This window comes from Amblyomma mixtum, chromosome 3, assembly GCF_055824585.1.
Source record: "Amblyomma mixtum isolate Tamu chromosome 3, ASM5582458v1, whole genome shotgun sequence".
Taxonomy (NCBI): domain Eukaryota; kingdom Metazoa; phylum Arthropoda; class Arachnida; order Ixodida; family Ixodidae; genus Amblyomma; species Amblyomma mixtum.
Genome location: NC_143014.1, coordinates 235537590 through 235554014, shown reverse-complemented (window position 1 = coordinate 235554014; position 16425 = coordinate 235537590). Strand labels below are relative to the sequence as shown.

Here is a 16425-nt window from a genome sequence, read left to right as displayed (position 1 = left end):
CTATGAGCAAAACAAATCTGCGTTCGAAAGCGTAGATAAACATCGTAATAACTGAGACAATTATTGCGTCACTTGTTTTCCTCAGAAACCAATTTTCAAACAGCAGAGTGATCGAAATGCAAGATCCTATACTCTGGGTAGCCAGAAACGCTATCGGTATCATAAAAAAAAATCTTCACATACTCATTTAAAAATTAGATCCTGACGGCCGGAAATTAACTTTCGTTGGTAACTGCAACCTGAGACAGTGCTTTCTTTATAATGGGGTTTGAATTCAGATGCGGAAAATGGGCACTGATCGTATTGGAGGGTTGCGGATTAATTTAGACCACCTAGAATTTCTTAACGTGAGCTGACATCGCACAGCACAGGGGCATTCTTTTTTTTCATTTCACCTAAATCGAAATGCGGCTACTGCCATCAGGATCGACCCCACGACCTAAGGTTCAACAGTCTAGGGCCAAGCAAAAACCGCGGCGAATAAAAAGTGTTTCAATCCCCCTCAAAGTGCTAACGCTATCTTGAAAGACAATCATACATTTTATGCACAGCCAAAGTGCCGGTCCTTGAAACGTGCGCGGTGGTGTGAACAAGCATGGGCAGAAACGCGTAGAACGAGGCATATACGAGGACAAATCTGTGCTCAACAAGAAACAAAACGCGCAAACATGCGCATACCAAAATCATGCAAAGCTAGCGCACGCACGGTCGCATCCCCTTTGCCAAAACAAGTACCGACAGCGACAATTCTTGGCAGAGCAACTCACCGCGGCGACAACAAAAGCGCCTTAAACGCTTTTTATAGCATTGAACACGAATACTGCAGCAGTACGACAGGTCACCGTTCCAGCATTATATGCTTCGGATAATGCACGAGTACTGCTTACCTTTTCAGATGATTGCGTAGTCGTGCAGAACGCTGTTTGCCTTCGTGTCACGGGCACTACACCAACCAGTGAGAGTTCAGCACGAGTGCTACGTAGCCGGCACTCTCTACCACGTAGTCACCCAGAAGAAAATATTCCGGGCCTTATTTGGAACATTTCCACCGCGACACTGCCCGCGCGTCTTTGTGCCTGGACACCCATCCTGGACTACACAAAGAAGCGCACAGACTGAAAAGTTAGAGAGACCAGAAAAATGACACTTTGCCTCGAATAGGCTACGTCGACAGCACTGCGCGATTGTGCACCCTTGAGCAAGAAAAAACACACCCCTATTGGAAAAAAAGGCAATGATGTAAATATTGGAAACCAACACTGGAAACCTTGGTGGATTATGGTAATGGAAAATGCGTTGGAATGACTGGGCATGTTGGAATGACAGGGCATGTTGGAATGACTGGGCAGGTTGGAATGACTGGGGCATGTTGGAATGACTGGGCATGTTGGAATGAATGGGGCATGTTGGAATGACTGGGCAGGTTGGAATGACTGGGCATGTTGGAATGACTGGGAGATGTTGGGGCAGGGGCCATGGGGCAATGTTATGTCTGTCGCAATGAGACAGCAAATTTCAAAATAGATGAAGCTCCTACAGCCAGTTTTATTTTGTGTTCATGCTCCTCTTGCTCTTCTTTAGCCACTTGTCAATGCAGCTGGGCCCCATGAAACAGCCTTGTTGATGTACCACTGGTGCATGAGGGCTTGGGAAAACTGGGCGATGCACTCTGCAGAAAAGATTGAAATGAAAGAATTAGGATCCACAAGTTTTTATTCTTGCCAGTATTAGAGTGCTAAAAAAGTAAACTCCGTATTGTGGCCACAGGAATAAAGTGAGCCTAAATCAAGAACCACTGAAGCTATTCGCACTCAAAAATAAAAATAATTTGAGGTTCTTATTCAATATATCATATGCTCGTCATTAAGTACCATCATCAGCAGCATAACTAGCACCACTGCAAGACAAAGGCCTCTCCTATATCCCTAAACATAAGCCTGACGTGTGCCATAATGAGCAAAATAAAAAAGCCATCGTTTTTTGTCCTCTGAAGGCTTTTAGTGGGGTATTAATAAGAGGGACAATATAAAGGTAACATCAGAAGGGTGACTGCAGTAGCACAGCTGAGATGTCGCAGACGATACACTACGAAAAGAGGCATACAATCCATTGATACATCAGTTGCAAAAAATAAAAACAGCAGCAAAGAAAAGGTAAAACAAACCAGTGTCAATGCTCCAAGCGATATCACTTATTTCCATAATTTTGAGGGACCACATGCAATGAAAATGTGGTGAGGTAGAGTCACAAGCGAAGGCCATTCTGTTCTCGATTTAATTATTACTAACTCTATGCAGCTGAATGCTTTTTCTGGTGTTTTATCTTGTTGTGTTAGTGACCATCTTCCTGTGTTTGCTTGCATTGAGAACGCTAGTACAATAGGAAGTAAGTCCACATCAATCACATACCAAGCTATTACAGAATCATCATTGAAATCCTTTAGGGATGCGCTCATGAATGTATATTGGAGTAAGATAGCTGAACTTCATGATGCAAATGTTGCCTATAATACGTTTGTCGATTGCTTTAAACAGATATATCACGACTGCTTTCCTCTTGTAACACGTGCGAAAAGTCGCAGAATCCGCAAGCCATGGGTAACGCCAGAGCTTCGCGGAGAAATACAAATGAAAGACAAGCTGTACAGAAAATTTTTGAGCAGCCGGAAGGTTGAGGACCTTGCGGTATTTAAGAAATATAGGAACAAATTGACTAAAAAACTGCGGTCTGCACGAACAGCCTATCACGTGTCACTTCTAGATGTTAAAAATGCTCGAAATGGTGTACTATGGTCGAGATTAAATACACTTCTGCAGCGGGACAGTTCACGCACTGCATTAACAAAATTAAATATTGATGGAAAGGAAGTTTCTGGCGTCGAACTGGCTAATGTATTCAATACTTTTTTAACGAGCTTGGCTACCCGTGCTATAACACGTGCTGCCGGATCTGACGCTTGCAAATATGTTCGAATTCAGAATGATGAAACAATTTTTCGGCACCCAGTCACGGTAGACGAAGTAGTGTCGGTGATAACAAATCTTAACAATAGCAGTAGCTGTGACATTGATGATATCCAAATACGGCCAGTCAAGCATGTAGTTGACACAATTGCTCCCATACTTGCTCACATCTTTAACATCTGTTTAGAAACTGCAGTTTTTACGGAAAAAATGCAATTAGCAAAAGTTGTTGTTCTTTACAAAAAAGGAGATCGCAACGCCCTCGCCAACTACAGACCAATCTCTATTTTGCCAGTGTTTTCGAAAGCATTTGAGAAAATGCTGCATCTAAGAATGTCAAATTTCATCCATAAATTTAACTTGCTAACACCATTTCAGTTTGGCTTCTGCAAAAGCAAATCCACTGAACTTGCATTACTCCAACAAAAGGAATATATAATAAAGCAACTTGAAAACAAATCTATTGTCATTGGTGTATTTGTGGACTTCTCAAAGGCTTTTGACCTGGTAAATCATAAAATCTTACTAAATAAATTACACTACTATGGTATCCGAGGAAAAGCGCTCTCATTGTTAAGTTCTTATTTGTCGTTTAGACAGCAAGTGGTGTAGATAAATGGTATACAGTCTGAACCAAAGCCGCACTTCTACGGTGTCCCCCAAGGCAGTACGCTAGGGCCTCTACTCTTCAATATTTACCTAAACGATATTGTCAACATTAGCGATAATACAAAGTTTTTCATCTATGCAGACAATACGAGCGTATTTTTTTCGGGTGAAAATGTTCATGAACTTATCAAACAATGTAATGCCACAATGAAAGCTCTTGAGGTCTGGTCTGCAGTTAACCTGATGCAAATAAATGAGAGTAAGACCAAAGCTGTCATATTTAGGCCGAAAAATAAAGTTATCCCACTGCACGATAATATTATATTAAACTCGCGGGCTGTAGAAATTGTTGAGCAGTTTAAATGCCTTGGGGTCATATTTTCTGCCAGTATGTCATGGGATTATCATGTCAATTATATCTTGAAAAAAATAGCTCAAATCACTGGTGTTATAGGCCGTCTAAAATACATACTTCCCACAAAAACTAAGATGCTGGTATACAATTCAATATTCAACTCGCATTTAAACTATTGCCAGTTGGTGTGGGGCACTACAACATTCACTAACCTTGAACGTATTCATTTAATGCAAAAAAGATATCTCCGAAATGCATATAATTTACCGTTCCGACATCCCAGTGCAGCTTTCTTTTGTCATTCCAGAGTTATTAAAGCACATAATCTTTATAAATATCGCCTCAGTGTTACTTTTAAAACAGAAATCAAGAAGAATGTAACAAATCTTAAAAATTTTGCAGAACTAAGGAAAAAAGAATCAGTCTATCCAACAAGACGTGGCGAAGAATGGACAGTGCCAACACCTCGACTAAATCTTGGTAGGGAATGCCTTCAGTACACACTTCCATCTCTTCTAAATAGGTATATCCACATTGACCTCGATTTGTTTTCTTTTTCACGTCATGAACTACATAATTTGTTTTTGCATAACATTGTTTAAGTTTCATTATGTATACATATTGCTGTTTCGTGTATTCTCCGGTGCTTCCTTGATGTGCTTGTTTTTAAAATTGTATGAACTCTTGTGTTGCCTCCCTGTCAATAATTAGGATTGTAGACTCGTCAAGCTGCCCAAGGGCAGCTTTTTTCTACGATTCCTCCATCTGTAGTGCTAGATGGGAAATAAACTTTGACTTGATTTATTCTTCAATGGGAACAGGAAAAATTTCTTGATTTAGTTGTGATGGCATCCTGGTCTGAAGCGGAGCAGCAACATTTAACATTAAGTTGTGGATAAGTATTGTAGAGTATATGGAACACACCTAAACGAGCGATTTCCTCTTTTATGCAGTGATGTCTGGTGGTCAAATGAGATGACTGATTACACATATGCTGTACCAAGTGTCGCTGTTGGATTAAAGGGAGTTGGTGGCGTAGCATCAAACAGTTTGGTGCAAAATTGAAAGAGCTAGGGAATACTTCAGTTTGGAATCAATAAAATTTTTATACATAAACTGCGCAGCATGGCAAGAGCACACAGATCATGACATCTCCTGATAAACCCGAGTGCCCTTGTGGTGCAAGCAGCATGTATCGTGACATGCTCCAAGTATGTAGGGCTGCATCTGGTTAAGGTTTCTCCATACCATTAACCCTAGAGGTGGGAAAGGTCAATACGTTGTGACAAAACAATGCAGACAAGACAAGGACAACGAAGGAATAAATATGATGGCATGAGTGCTGACTATCGCCAATGTGTATTGGAAACCACGTCAAAATATATACACTGTGGCCTAAAGAAACAACGAACAAAGGGCACCTTGTGTCAACCACATTGCATGAGTGTAAAACAAAACAAAAACTGACAAAGAAGCATTTAAGAGCATGAACTCTTCCTTAGGAAGCGATAAAGAAGGTGTGCTAACACAGTGATTGCGGTTTTTTTTTAAATTTCAGTGGCCTCGATTATCTCACGCACAAACTTTTCTGTGTCTGTCAGGCAAAATGCAGAATATGAATTCCGGTTCACAGCGTTTAGGATCTGGCAAACAATTGCAATTGCGACAGTGAATCATCAAAGTTCTCCCGCAAGCTTTGTTCACATCGCCGTGGTGGTCTTTTAAACCTCTCAGTGACACACTTGCCTGTTTTCCCAATGTAAACATAGCCGCATTTCAAGGCGTTCGAACACACTATGTCTTCTGTGCAGTGCACGAAGAGACTCTGATGGATAATCTCGGTTGACTACAGGTACTGAAACTTCATAGGGTTAGAAAAACAATATCGACGCCAACTCGACTGCCTATTTAACCGGTGCGGCCAATTGTGGATGTAGGGAAAGGTACGTACAAACTTCCTTTTGGGAGTTACAGTCTCGACGGGGGCACAAAAGGAATGTTTCAACTTCTGCTTAAAGCAATCGGCTAAAGACACTGACAAAGGTTCTGAATATCCAGTAAAGGACAAACGGCATATGAGCTGCGCAAAACTGGATGTCATGGCAATCAAACAGGATTTCATTAAGGAATTTTTGAAGCAAAGGTTAGTGACACCTCTTGACCAGCTTAGACTGAACCGAAGAAAATGGTAAAAGTAGCTTGTTTTCCCTTGGCTCGTAAGCCCAACAAGTGTAACCACCCAAGATTGAGATCCAATAAATGTGATGACATATTATCCTCTATAATTTCAGTGGTGATTCAAAGTGGACTGAGGCTTTGACTGAACTCCTCTCTCACCTTAGACAATGCTTCGTCAGGATTGGAGATCCTGCAATAAGCCACGTAACAGCGGCGCTAATAGTTTTTTTGCAAAAACAAGCTATTCTGAAATGTAATAAAGGTGGACTGAAGGTATGAGCTTAAAAGTGCGACAAAATTATTCACCAAAACGCCTGAGACGTTTGGAATGCCACTGCTCCATTTAGGTTAATGAATTCTTCAACACATTATTGATCCTGATTGAGGGATGGCGTAATATAAATCCTTGATGTCAACATAGCACCCCATGAAACTGGTGCGAGAGTTATTGTGTAGAAAGTGCGTTACTTTCTCTACAGATCTTACACGAGAGGAGTCATCAATGCTCAGCAACTTAATTTTATGTCGCAAAGAGAAGGCGATTTGTTTCTGACAGGTTCCATTCTCTTAAACTACAACCCTCAAGGAGCAGTCACCTTTATGGGTCTTTGCGGTAAAGAAGATAGCTGGACAATTTTTCTTACTGAAGTTGATGGCATTAGCCTGATGGTTAAACTCTAGATTGTTAATGTTTCTTGGCACTGGACTTTGCTTTTAACAAATCAGATAGTAAGTGGCACTCAAATTCAGAATACACTGCATCTGTGGCCTTGGACTGAAAGGCGCCTTTCGATACGACCACAAAACCACCGTTTATCAGCAGCTGAAAGCAAGAGGGCCCACCCTCTTAAATACGACACAGTTCGGCCTGTGGGCAAGTTCCTAAAGAGGGTTCAAACCGTGACACTGCATCAAAACATCCCGAAACACACCTGTCACACTCAGGTCTGTGCGTGGAAAAGGCAACTCGTCAAACCATGGCAAGCATCTCCACAATAGTTCTCTTCGGAGGAACGGAAAATTTTGGTCCATAAGCACTTCAGGGACCAGACGAGGCAGCGACTCCAAGCTGAAGGTGTGCACCTTGTCAAACTCTTGTGCCTGAAAACAAGCCAGGGAGTGGCTGGTTGACGGTGTCACGCACCGTTGACCAGGTGAAAGCCATCTGGAATGCCACTTTGCAGCCACTTTGCGCTCACTAGCCCGGAACAGAGAAGCCAAGGCACGAGTGTCTGAAAACAAGGTGCACAATGTCGACACTGAGTTGCTGCCTCGTCTGCTGCTTGAAGCATATACGGGCCAAAATTTGCCATTGTTCCTTCGAAGAGGACTATTCTGGAGCTGTTTGCCATACTTTGACGTCTTGCCTTCCTGTGCCTGGACCTGAGCGTGACAGGTGTGTTTCAGGGGGCGTTGGTTGATGGGCTGTCGTGGTTTGAACCATGCCAGGAACTTGCCCGCAGGCTGAACTGTAACGGGTTTAAGACGGTGGGCCCTATCGCATTCAACTGCTGATAAAGAAGGTGGTTTTGTGGTCATGTCTAAAGGCGTCTTTCTGTCCAAGGCAACGGAGGCAGTTAATTCTGAGTTCAAGTGTCACACAACAGCTGATTTGTTAATAGCAATGTCCAGAGCCAAGAAACTATGTAATAATCTAAAGTTGAACCATCCGGCTAATGTATCAACTTCAGCAAGAAACTAGCAGAGGTGCCAATGAGAGGTCAAAAGACCACCGTTACGATCTGAACAAAGCTAGCAGGGGGAATCTGATGTTTCATTGTCGCGACTGCGGTCGTTTGCCGCATCCTTTATGCTGTGAGGCGTAATTTCTTGTGCTGCATTGTGCTAGACAGACACAGAAAAGTTTGTGCATGAGATGATCGAGGCCACTGAAATTGTAGAAAAAACGCAATCAATGTGTTAACACACCTTCTTTATCGCTCCCTAAGAAAGAGTTCATGCTCTTAAATGCTTCATATTCAACTTTCGTTTTGTTTTTGACAGATCCAAAGTGAATGTTACAAGGCGCCCTTTCTTCATTCTTTTTTTACGCCACAGTGTATATATTTTGATGTGCTTTCCAATAAACCTTCTTGAAAGTCAGCACTCGCACCGTCGCATTCCTTCCTCATCTTTCTCTTCTTTGCGCTGTTTTGACACGATGAATTACAAACAAGACCATTCATCCGTCTTGCAAAAGTCAATACAGTCAGAGTAGCTGAGATAGTTGGGGCATCCTTCTGAATAATGCAGTCATAAAGACAAGGTTGGGACATAAAGACAAAGACTGTTATTGAATGGCTAATATTAATGTACTTTAGTAATGTGCTTGGTTTGGTTTATGGGGGTTTAACATCCCAAAGTGACTCAGGATGAGGGACGCCTTATGATTTTGCATATTGATATGCTGGGCTTCATAAGAGAAGAAGTACAATAGTTTTTTAAGGCCAGCCGTAGAACAGGAAGCAATGAATCTACACTAATATCAAAGAATGAAGGCTCAAGCATGAGAGTGTAGCTAAAAGGTTATAATGACAAACATGAAAAGCTTTGGAGAAATTCATGTCGATGACACTTGCCTAAAATAAAGAATCTAAATTTGGGTGAAAATCTGTTGTGAATTCAAAAAGTTGGATTGCACATTAGTAAAGAGAATGGGAGCCGTGATGACTGGTATAGAAATATTAGTTTGAATTATGGTGGCAAGTAATATGCGGACTCATTTCGTGCTCTAACAGTTCATGCAAAATGCACATCAATAAAATAGGAGAACAGTTTGGGGATCAGAACGGTTTCCAGCCTTAATTATTGACAGGTCAGCTTCAGGTTGTCAGGGATAGAACCAAGAGGTTTGGATTGGCTAACAATTATTGGTAAAATCTGTCTTCAGATATCCTCAGTAGTTTAAAGTATGTCAGAAGGCTTCTCACACAGCCCTCAGGTACTCGAAAGCTTGTGCTTATCAATGACTTTCGAGACATGATGAGAAGCAATGGTTAATGCAGTGAAATGGGTAACAAATAACTGATTTTTCTCAAGAAAGTGCCCATGGAATATGCTGTCAAACAAATTCCCAAGGATCCTTCAATTAAGCCCAAAATGACAGTTTATGGGTAGCCACTTTGTTATAACCATCACATACAAAAAAAGAGACACCAGAAGCCCTCCTTATTCACTGAAAACAAGGGAGAATTACGAGACATCATTCCGGCACACAAAATCACACGGATGAAGAGAGTAGACTCCATGGACACCATATTTCAACTGAGGTTTATTCCACAACACAGGCTTTTTCTGTGCAAAGGGGTACTACTAGTGATCCCTGGGGCTGAAAAGTATTTCCGCCACCAGATAACAATTATTCAGGACGGCAAAAACCAAAACACAAAAAAACATAGGGGTAAAGGTATCTTGCCACTCACATTAAACACATCGGCACGCCTATGCATCACCTACCTGGCTGACCCAACAAACATATTTGCCTCCAGATAACCTATTTCTTTTTCTGGAGCGCTGCAGAAGGGCTGCTGACGTAATTCTCTTTTTCAGCAGAGATACAAAAGGCTTAAAAAATTTCCCAGCCCTTTCAAGTGCTAAACTTGCACAAGACAAGTGTTTCTTTCAAAAACGCCTTGCATGCTCGCTTGTGCGAGCAAAGGCGAATGTGCTCAGCTAAATGACCTCTGCCACTTAATCAATCAGCTGTCCTGCAATGTTCAAGCAAGCGTTCATTGATGCAAGCCTCGTCTGTCTAATGTAATGTTTGCCACAGGCAAGGAGGATGCTGTACACCATGTCAACCTCATGTTTAACGAGGGGTTTGGTGTGCTTAGTTTTGTAGGCAGGCTTTTTCGTAACGTCATTTATCAGGTGGCACATGCATCCCAGCTTTCCCAAGCTGAAAATACGACATGTACATCGTGTTTGTCACTAGCCTTCTTGAGGCGGTGTGACACCTGATGGCAATAGGGCACAATGACAGGTCACTGTTCCGAATGTGCGTTGTCTTCCGGCTTGCGCTGCCCAGCACACTTCATCTCTCGAACATGGCTTTCTACCACTAAGGCTACAATTTCTCCTGTGAAAACTGCCTGCTCCAGTCTCCTTACTTGCGCATTGATGCTGTCACAGAGTCGTGACAGCGTCAATGCCGAAGTAAGGCGACTGGAGCAGGCAGGCAGAAAAATAAATAGATTATCTCAACGCAAATGTGTGTTGGGTCAGCCAGGTAGGCAATGTTTAGTCACGCCAATGCATTCAACTTGAGTGACAAGCTAACCTTACGCCTATGTTTTTGTTTTTGCAACCTTGAATAATTGTTACCTGGTCGAGGAAACACTTTTCAGCCACAGGGGTCACTAGTACCACTTTGCATGTAAAAAGCTCATGTTGTGGAATCAACCTCAGTTGAAGTATGGGGTCTATGGAGTCTACTCTCTTCGTTCATGTGTTTTTGTACACTGGAATGTCTCATAATTCTACCCAGAACCAATTAGCTCAGCTCTCCATGCTTAGCAAAAACAAGGCAGCAGTAATGAAACCAGTTCTCATGTGTGCACTTTTTCTTTTACATCTGTGACCTGCGATGAGTGGCATAAAAACACATATTTAAGTTAACACACATGCATCATAATGTTAATATTCGTAGTCAAATAGTATCACATAATGCAGCCAAAAACAAGCAGACATTTCGCACTTCATGCATAGAATGCAACGGTTAAAAGACGAGCAATATTGAATGTAAAACTTCAAATGGCCTGTAACCGGCCCATTCTGACAGCCAACTAATATTACTCATATAAACATGTAAACATATCAGGCCAGAGCTATCCAAACTGCTCCAAGCAGTAGCATTAAGGAAAAGAGCAATGAAAGTAAGAGAACATTTCATGGCAACCACAAGAACAAAGCACAATGCAGTAACAACTTACAACACAGCTTTTGACTTCATCTGGTGGCCACAAAATCCATGCCATTGACTCGGACTGGAAGACAGATGTGCCACCTGCGGATACCAATTTCCCATTATCACTATGACAGGAGTACAAAAACAAGCATGCGAACTCGGTCCAACAGTGAATATCACATGAATGTAAAAAGATCAGGAAAAATATACTTGCCCAAGTATACGCCTCAATACAAAGGAAAACTACCCAGTTTAAAATGCATCAGTTCCCCTAGCACTAGTAAAGGAATCTTGCTATGAGCAAAACAAATCTGCGTTCGAAAGCGTAGATAAACATCGTAATAACTGAGACAATTATTGCGTCACTTGTTTTCCTCAGAAACCAATTTTCAAACAGCAGAGTGATCGAAATGCGAGATCCTATACTCTGGGTAGCCAGAAACGCTATCGGTATCGTAAAAAAAAAAAATCTTCACATACTCATTTAAAAATTAGATCCTGACGGCCGGAAATTAACTTTCGTTGGTAACTGCAACCTGAGACAGTGCTTTCTTTATAGTGGGGTTTGAATTCAGATGCGGAAAATGGGCACTAATCGTATTGGAGGGTTTCGGATCAATTTAGACCACCTAGAATTTCTTAACGTGAGCTGACATCGCACAGCACAGGGGCATTCTTTTTTTCATTTCACCTAAATCGAAATGCGGCTACTGCCATCAGGATCGACCCCACGACCTAAGGTTCAACAGTCTAGGGCCAAGCAAAAACCGCGGCGAATAAAAAGTGTTTCAATCCCCCTCAAAGTGCTAACGCTATCTTGAAAGACAATCATACATTTTACGCACAGCCAAAGTGCCGGTCCTTGAAACGTGCGCGGTGGTGTGAACAAGCATGGGCAGAAACGCGTAGAACGAGGCATATACGAGGACAAATCTGTGCTCAACAAGAAACAAAACGCGCAAACATGCGCATACCAAAATCATGCAAAGCTAGCGCACGCACGGTCGCATCCCCTTTGCCAAAACAAGTACCGACAGCGACAATTCTTGGCAGAGCAACTCACCGCGGCGACAACAAAAGGGCCTTAAACGCTTTTTATAGCATTGAACACGAATACTGCAGCAGTACGACAGGTCACCGTTCCAGCATTATATGCTTCGGATAAAGCACGAGTACTGCTTACCTTTTCCGATGATTGCGTAGTCGTGCAGAACGCTGTTTGCCTTCGTGTCACGGGCACTACACCAACCAGTGAGAGTTCAGCACGAGTGCTACGTAGCCGGCACTCTCTACCACGTAGTCACACAGAAGAAAATATTCCGGGCCTTATTTGGAACATTTCCACCGCGACACTGCCCGCGCGTCTTTGTGCCTGGACACCCATCCTGGACTACACAAAGAAGCGCACAGACTGAAAAGTTAGAGAGACCAGAAAAATGACACTTTGCCTCGAATAGGCTACGTCGACAGCACTGCGCGATTGTGCACCCTTGAGCAAGAAGAAACACACGCAAACCACAACACAGTTCACGACGGCTCACAATCCAAGTAGCGAATTGTAGCAAGCGCCGAAGCGCGATGCACGCGACGCAGCACCCGAACCGCCATGAGGGTTATACAGAAAAACAGCTACCGGCAGCCGCCTGGCGGTGACAACCAGTTTTTGTTTCGGTTTCGTTGTGAAAAAGTTTGTATCCTACTTTTTATTTTATTTTTGGTATTTTTTTAGGGTATTCAGCCGTATCGGCATCCACAGAAATTGCAGCGATTGCGAGCAATTACCGCTGGTAGAAACGCGCGAATTAACGACCTGTTGCTTGCGCTGCGGTTGAAAAATGCCTGAGTTCTCACGGCAGTATGGCTTGCTGCTTTGCTCATTCACGAAATTACATGCCGATTTCTGTTTGTACTGGGAAGTTTTTTTTTATATTGATGGGAGATCAGCAAGGCTAACAAAATACCCAACGTAGCAGTCGTAGAGAGTAGGTTGTCGTAAAAACATGGTGACGCTGTTTGATCGGCAGCACGACGTGAGAGGCGGCAGCGTTGAAACGCGCGTCGAGAGAACAACCTCCATGGTATATGCTTTCTTGAGACTACAGTGAAGGTGTGCATTTTTTATAGTGGAGTTCTCTCATCCAACGTCAAAACCAAATCAATTCTTAGTATGAAATATGCTGTGTAATTTATATCCTCATATTGTGTTTATATATATCTGCATTTCTATTTTGAAAAACAGTGTTGTACTGGTAATTGTGTACCAAGGTGCATGTATAAGAGTGCAGCCTTGTCGAAATATTCTGTGTATATATTTGTATTCGTAACCCTTCTACAAAGAAGCTGTGTGGCCAGCTATGGGGTTAACAATTTGTTAATTGAATTAGTATGTCTTGAAATGCACGCTCAATAAAATTTTCTGAATGAAATTGAGTGTTCGGATTCAGGCATGCAGGGCTCTACAAACCTGCAATTTATTATTTTGTGAACAATGAAGTTAATCTTTTCCTCAAATATTTTGCTAATGATAATCTAAGCCCAAGTATATAAGTCGTTACTTTTTAAAAAAAATTTCTGAAACTGTCAAGTCAACAAATGCACGTGTAAAAAAGAGAAATTTGTCTTGCAGTTTTTATTCTAACAGCATAAAGTGCCAAGTGTACAGTCTTTGTCAAAAGTAACCAGGCTGCATGGTTTGCTTCTAGCTTGTATAGTGGAGCCCTTGTGTTATTCCTAAGGATCAAAACGTGTTGGAAGGTAATAAGACCCTCAGTCCTTACCTTTAGCCACCATTCCAGCTTTAGGGAAGCTGTGAGGGATCCACTGTACGAGCTAGAAGCAAACCATGCAGCCTGGTTACTTTTGACAAAGACTGTACGTTTGATGGATTTGACTCACTGGGATTGTTAGTGCATTGATGAGTTTCATTTTGTCAACCATATAGGCACATGCATGCAGTATCTGCTGCCCAGCATCGGCCATTCAAATACAGCCATGGTTTGTGCCATGCCAAACAAGTAGGTACAGTCGTGGGTAAAAAAGATTAGCACACATGACGGAACACCAGAGCGCCGGAATGACAACGCCTGGCACTGCGGGTGGCGGAGAGGCTGATAACGGGAGTGCCGGGCCGTTCCCATTCTACAGTATTAAGGGGGTCTGCCACGGACAGTAAAATTACTGCGGACTGCCACGGACAGCAAATTAGCGGACTGCCACGGACAGCAAAACTGCTGACTAAAAGCAGCGCTATCATCTATTGTTCCCGCGAGTTCCTTTTGACAAACCATCGCGGACATAAAAAAACAGTAATAAAAAGAAGCCATCTGTGCTCATGATAGCCGAGCCAAAATAAATTCCGCAAGCACAGTCACGTAGGGTCGGCACTTCAACGCTCGGGCGGTGCACGCTTGATAAAGCTTACTTCCTGCCGTCCCCCCCCCCCCCCAACCAAACATGGAAACGGCCCGTTAGGCAGTTCTGCCTACCGCAGCGCCGCGTGGTGAGATATACGAATTCTGATCGCCAGTGATCTGTGCTAATATTTTTTGCTCGCGACTGTACACATCCATAGGCTCCCACCGTGGTTTCCACATAGTCCAGTGTTGCCTGCCAGGCCCACCGAGATAATCACGATGGATACCACCAAGCCCATCCCGTCCCATCGTGCTCACTGAAGTGTCCAGCGTGGTTTCCATTCAGCCCAATATTGTTTACTGAAAGTGCCAGTGCAGCCACCACAATTTCCACTCAATCCAGGGTGGCCCAAGGTCGCCATTAGTGCATCCAGCATCTCTCCCATTCGCTCCAACAGCACCCAGCGTGGAAACCAACACTTCCAATCAGCCCACCGTTTTCTCCAACATGGAAACCAACACTTCCATTCGGCCCACCGTTTTCTCCAACGTGCCTTTTGCTGGAATTTTCAACAGGGACGCAAACCACAACACAGTTCACGACGGCTCACAATCCAAGTAGCGAATTGTAGCAAGCGCCGAAGCGCGATGCACGCGACGCAGCACCCGAACCGCCATGAGGGTTATACAGAAAAACAGCTACCGGCAGCCACCTGGCGGTGACAACCAGTTTTTGTTTCGGTTTCGTTGTGAAAAAGCTTGTATCCTACTTTTTATTTTATTTTTGGTATTTTTATTGGGTATTCAGCCGTATCGGCATCCACAGAAATTGCAGCGATTGCGAGCAATTACCACTGGTAGAAACGCGCGAATTAACGACCTGTTGCTTGCGCTGCGGTTGAAAAATGCCTGAGTTCTCACGGCAGTATGGCTTGCTGCTTTGCTCATTCACGAAATTACATGCCGATTTCTGTTTGTATGGGGAAGTTTTTTTTTATATTGATGGGAGATCAGCAAGGCTAACAAAATACCCAACGTAGCAGTCGTAGAGATTAGGTTGTCGTAAAAACATGGTGACGCTGTTTGATCGGCAGCACGACGTGAGAGGCGGCAGCGTTGAAACGCGCGTCGAGAGAACAACCTCCATGGTATATGCTTTCTTGAGACTACAGTGAAGGTGTGCATTTTTTATAGTGGAGTTCTCTCATCCAACGTGAAAAGCAAATCAATTCTTAGAATGAAATATGCTGTGTAATTTATATCCTCATATTGTGTTTATATATATCTGCATTTCTATTTTGAAAAACAGTGTTGTACTGGTAATTGTGTACCAAGGTGCATGTATAAGAGTGCAGCCTTGTCGAAATATTCTGTGTATATATTTGTACTCGTAACCCTTCTACAAAGAAGCTGTGTGGCCAGCTATGTGGTTAACAATTTGTTAATTGAATTAGTATGTCTTGAAATGCACGCTCAATAAAATTTTCTGAATGAAATTGAGTGTTCGGATTCAGGCATGAAGGGCTCTGCAAACCTGCAATTTATTATTTTGTGAACAATGAAGTTAAACTTTTTCTCAAATATTTTGCTAATGATAATCTAAGCCCAAGTATATAAGTCGTTACTTTTTAAAAAAAATTTCTGAAACTGTCAAGTCAACAAATGCACGTATAAAAAATAGAAATTTGTCTTGCAGTTTTTATTCTAACAGCATAAAGTGCCAAGTGTACAGTCTTTGTCAAAAGTAACCAGGCTGCATGGTTTGCTTCTAGCTTGTATAGTGGAGCCCTTGTGTTATTCCTAAGGATCAAAACGTGTTGGAAGGTAATAAGACCCTCAGTCCTTACCTTTAGCTACCATTCCAGCTTTAGGGAAGCTGTGAGGGATCCACTGTACGAGCTAGAAGCAAACCATGCAGCCTGGTTACTTTTGACAAAGACTGTACGTTTGATGGATTTGACCCACTGAGATTGTTAGTGCATTGATGAGTTTCATTTTGTCAACCATATAGGCACATGCATGCAGTATCTGCTGCCCAGCATCGGCCATTCAAATACAGCC

The 16425-nt window shown here is 42.7% G+C and overlaps 1 long non-coding RNA gene across 1 annotated transcript; it reads right to left on the bottom strand.

Moving 5' to 3' along the window:
• Positions 1 to 1513: 1513 nt before the first annotated feature.
• Positions 1514 to 11229, bottom strand: LOC149354070 (uncharacterized). The gene is made up of 2 exons (XR_016289628.1): positions 11037 to 11229; positions 1514 to 1669 (listed from the first exon to the last, which is right to left on the bottom strand). It is a non-coding gene; the product is annotated as an uncharacterized LOC149354070 (long non-coding RNA).
• Between the last annotated feature and the right edge of the window lie 5196 nt (positions 11230 to 16425).